This window comes from Callorhinus ursinus, unplaced genomic scaffold (assembly GCF_003265705.2).
Source record: "Callorhinus ursinus isolate GAN/ISIS: 27379988/994484 unplaced genomic scaffold, GSC_fseal_2.0 scaffold10, whole genome shotgun sequence".
Classification (NCBI taxonomy): Eukaryota; Metazoa; Chordata; class Mammalia; order Carnivora; family Otariidae; genus Callorhinus; species Callorhinus ursinus.
This window is the reverse complement of record NW_027397072.1, coordinates 533830-539162: the sequence shown is the minus strand read 5'-3', so window position 1 is coordinate 539162 and position 5333 is coordinate 533830.

The window sequence follows — 5333 nt, the reverse complement described above, 5'->3', positions numbered from 1 at the left end:
TCAGTTTGTTTCCTGAGATTAAGAATTCCTCATATCAGTGAGGTCATCTGATACATGTCTTTCTCTGATTGGCTTATTTCACTCAGCATAACACCCTCCAGTTCCATCCACGTCGTTGCAAATGGCAAGATCTCATTCCTTTTGATGGCTGCATAATATTCCATTGTGTATATATACCACCTCTTCTTTATCCATTCATCTGTCGATGGGCATCTTGGCTCTTTCCACAGTTTGACTATTGTGGACATTGCTGCTATAAACATCAGGGTGCACGTACCCCTTCGGATCCCTACATTTGTATCTTTGGGGTAAATACCCAGTAGTGCAATTGCTGGATCGTATGGTAGCTCTATTTTCAACTTTTTGAGGAATCTCCATACTGTTTTCCAGAGTGGTTGCACCAGCTTGCATTCCCACCAACAGTGTAGGAGGGTTCCCCTTTCTCCGCATCCCCGCCAACATCTGTCATTTCCTGATGTGTTAATTTTAGCCATTCTGACCGGTGTGAGGTGATATCTCATGGAGGTTTTGATTTGGATTTCCCTGATGCTGAGCGATGTTGAGCACTTTCTCATGTGTCTGTTGGCCATTTGGGTGTCTTCTTTGGAAAAATGTCTGTTCATGTCTTCTGCCCATCTCTTGATTGGATCATTTGTTCTCTGGGTGTTGAGTTTAATAAGTTCTTTATAGATTTTGGATACTAGCCCTTTATCTGATATGTCATTTGCAAATATTTTCTCCCATTCTGTCGGTTGTCTTTTGGTTTTGTGGACTGTTTCTTTTACTGTGCAAAAGCTTCTTATCTTGGTGAAGTCCCAATAGTTCATTTTTGCCCTGGCTTCCCGTGCCTTTGGCGATGTTTCTAGGAAGAAGTTGCTGCGGCTGAGGTCGAAGAGGTTGCTACCTGTGTTCTCCTTTAGGATTTTGATGGACTCCTGTCTCACAATTAGGTCTTTCAACAATTTTGAGTCCATTTTTGTGTGTGGTGTAAGGAAATGGTCCAGTTTCATTCTTCTGCATGTGGCTGTCCAATTTTCCCAACACCATTTGTTGAAGAGACTGTCTTTTTTCCACTGGACATTCTTTCCTGCTTTGTCAAAGATTAGTTGACCATAGAGTTGAGGGTCCATTTCTGGGCTCTCTATTCTGTTCCATTGATCTATGTGTCTGTTTTTGTGCCAGTACCATACTGTCTTGATGATGACAGCTTTGTAATAGAGCTGGAAGTCCGGAATTGTGATGCCACCAGCTTGGCTTTTCTTTTTCAACATTCCTCTGGCTATTCGGGGTCCTTTCTGGTTCCATACAAATTTTAGGATTATTTGTTCCATTTCCTTGAAAAAAGCAGATGGTATTTTGATGGGGATTGCATTGAATGTGTAGATTGCTCTAGGTAGCATTGACATCTTCACAATGTTTTTTCTTCCAATCCATGAGCATGGAACGTTTTTCCATTTCTTTGTGTCTTCCTCAATTTCTTTCATGAGTATTTTATAGTTTTCTGAGTAGAGATCCTTTGCCTCTTTGGTTAGATTTATTCCTAGGTATCTTACGGTTTTGGGTACAATTGTAAATGGGATTGAATCCTTAATTTCCCTTTCTTCTGTCTTGTTGTTGGTGTATAGGAATGTCACTTATTTCTGTGCATTGATTTTATATCCTGCCACTTTACTGAATTCCTGTATGAGTTCTAGCAGTTTTGGGGTGAAGTCTTTTGGGTTTTCTACATAAAGTATCATATCATCTGCAAAGAGTGGGAGTTTGACTTCTTCTTTGCTGATTTGGATGCCTTTGATTTCTTTTTGTTGTCTGATTGCTGTGGCTAGGACTTCTAATACTATGTTGAATAGCAGTGGTGAGAGTGGACATCCCTGCCGCGTTCCTGACCTTAGGGGGAAAGCTCTTGGTTTTTCCCCATTGAGAATGATATTCGCTGTAGGTTTTTCATAGATGGTTTTATGATATTGAGGTATGTACCCTCTCTCCCTATACTCTGAAGAGTTTTCATCAGGAAAGGATGCTGTACTTTGTCAAATGCTTTTTCTGCATCTATTGAGAGGATCATATGATTCTTGTTCTTTCTTTTGTTAATGTATTGTTTCACATTGATTGATTTGTGGATGTTGAACCAAACTTGCAGCCCAGGGATAAATCCCACTTTATTGTGGTGAATAATCCTTTTAATGTAGTGTTGGATCTTATTGCCTAGTATTTTGGTGAGAATTTTTGCATCCATGTTCATCAGGGATATTGGTCTGTAATTCTCCTTTTTGATGGGGTCTTTGTCTGGTTTTGGGATCAAGGTAATGGTGGCCTCATAAAATGAGTTTGGAAGTTTTCCTTCCATTTCTATTTTTTGGAACAGTTTCAGAAGGGTAGGTATTAATTCTTCTTTAAATGGTTGGTAGAACTCCCCTGGGAAGCTGTCTGGCCCTGGGCGATTTTGTTTGTTGTGAGATTTTTGTTTGTTGTGAGATTTTTGATGACTGCTTCAATTTCCTTAGTGGTTATAGGTCTGTTCAGGTTTCCTATTTCTTCCTGGTTCAGTTTTGGTAGTTGATACATATGCAGGAATGCATCCATTTCTTCCAGGTTATCTAATTTGCTGGCATAGAGTTGCTCATAATATGTTCCTATAATTGTTTTTATCTCTTTGGTGTTGGTTGTGATCTCTCCTCTTTCATTCATGACTTTGTGGATTTGGGTCATTTCTCTTTTTTTTCTTTTTTTGATAAGTCTGGCCAGGGGTTTATCAACCTTGTTAATTCTTCAAAGAACCAGCTCCTAGTTTCGTTGATCTGTTCTATTGTTCTTTTGGTTTCTATTTCATTGATTTCTGCTCTGATCTTTATTATTTCTCTTCTCCTGCTGGGTTTAGGCTTTATTTGCTATTTTTTCTCTAGCTCCTTTAGGTGTAGTTTAGGTTGTGTATTTGAGACCTTTCTTGTTTCTTGAGAAAGGCTTGTATTGCTATGTAATTTCCTCTTAGGACTGCTTTGCTGCATCCCAAAGATTTTGAACAGTTGTGTTTTCATTTTCATTGGTTTCCATGAATTTTTTTAATTCTTCTTTAATTTCCTGGTTGACCCATTCATTCTTTAGTAGGATGCTCTTTAGCTTCCATGTATTTGAATTCTTTCCAACTTTCCTCTTGTGATTGAGTTCTAGTTTCAAAGCACTGTGGTCTGAAAATATGCTGGGAATGATCCCAGTCTTTTGGTACCGGTTGAGACCTGATTTGTGACCTAGGATGTGATCTATTCTGGAGAATGTTCCATGGGCACTAGAGAAGAATGTGTATTCTGTTGCTTTGGGATGGAATGTTCTGAATATGTCTGTGAAGTCGTTTTGTTCCAGTGTGTCATTTAAAGTCTTTATTTCCTTGTTGATCTTTTGCTTAGATGATCTGTCCATTTCGGTGAGGGGGGTGTTAAAGTCCCCCACTATTATTGTGTTGTTGTCGATGTGTTTCTTTGCTTTTGTTATTAATTGCTTTATATAATTGCTGCTCCCCTGTTAGGGGCACAGATACTTACCATTGTTAGATCTTCTTGTTGGATAGACCCTTTAAGTAGGATATAGTGTCTTTCCTTGTCTCTTATTACAGTCTTTGGTTTAAAATCTAATTTGTCTGATAGAAGGATTGCCACCCCATCTTTCTTTTGGTGTCCATTAGCATGGTAAATGGAGTTCCACCCCCTCACTTTCAATCTGGGGGTGTCTTTGGGTCTAAAATGTGTCTCTTGCAGACAGCATATTGATGGGTCTTGTTTTTTAATCCAATCTAATAGCCTGTCTTTTGATTGGGGCATTTAGCCCATTTACATTCAGGGTAACTATTGAAAGATATGAATTTAGTGCCATTGTATTGCCTGTAAGGTGACTGTTACTGTATATTGTCTGTGTTCCTTTCTGGTCTATGTTGCTTTTAGCTGTCTCTTTGCTTAGAGGACCCCTTTCAATATTTCTTGTAGGGCTGCTTTCATGTTTGCAAATTCCTTTAGTTTTTGTTTGTCCTGGAAACTTTTTATCTCTCCTTCTATTTTCAATGACAGCCTGTCTGGCTATAGTATTCTTGGCTGCATATTTTTCTCCTTTAGTGCTCTGAATATATCATGGCAGTCCTTTCTGGCCTGCCAGGTCTCTGTGGATAGGTCTGTTGCCAATCTAATGTCTCTACCATTGTAGGTTACATATCTCTTCTCCCGAGTTGCTTTCAGGATTTTCTCTTTGTCTCTGAGACTCGTAAGTTTTACTATTAAATGTCAGGGTGTTGACCTATTTGTATTGATTTTGAGAGGGGTTCTCTGTGCCTCCTGGATTTTGATGCCTGTTTCCTTCCCCAAATTAGGGACATTCTCTGCTATAATTTGCTCCAAAATACCTTCTGCCCCTCTCTCTCTTTCTTCCTCTTCTGGGATCCCAATTATTCTAATGTTGTTTCATCTTATGGTATTGCTTATCTCTCGAATTCTGCCCTCGTGATCCAGTAGTTGTTTATCTCTCTTTTTCTCAGCTTCTTTTTTTTCCATCATTTGGTCTTCTATATCGCTGTTTCTCTCTTCTGCCTCATTTATCCTAGCAGTTAGTGTGCCCATTTTTTATTGCACCTCATTAATAGCCTTTTTGATTTCGAGTTGGTTAGATTTTAGTTCTTTTATTTCTCCAGAAAGGGTTTCTCTAATAACTTCCATGCTTCTTTCAAGCCCAGCTAGTATCTTTAAAATCATGTTTCTGAACTCTAGGTCCAACATCATACTAATGTCCACATTGAGTAGGTTCCTGGCAGTCAGTACACCTCTTGTTCTTTTTGTTGAGTTGATTTTTTTCCATCTTGTCATTTTGTCCAGAGGAGAATACATGAATGAGAGAACAAAATGCTAACAGGGTAACAGCATCCCCAGAAAATATACTCTAAACAAATCAGAAAAGACCTTCCAGAAAGTGGTCGCTTTTCTGTTCAGTGAGTTGTTGCTATTCTTTTCTTCAATCTCCTGTTGAGTTTGTAGGTGTTCAGAATGGTTTGATCCCTATCCAGCTGAATTCCTGAGACCAGATGAAATCCAGTTCTCCTACTCCTCTGCCATCTTGCTGCCCTTCCAAAAAAAGAAAACATCTCTGTTTTTAAGAAGACTCTGTGGTCTTTATTATTATGTAGGAGCCTAGCCTGTTCCCTGTCCTCAGAAGATAGTCTGTAACTTCCGGAAACTTCTCCTGCCAGTGTTGTGTTGTCACACTCACAGAGCACATGGTCCCTCTACCACCACCTCTCCTTGGGGTCTTCGAGATGGCCCAGGCCAATGTGGGCTTGGGAGGGCATGAACAGAAGACTA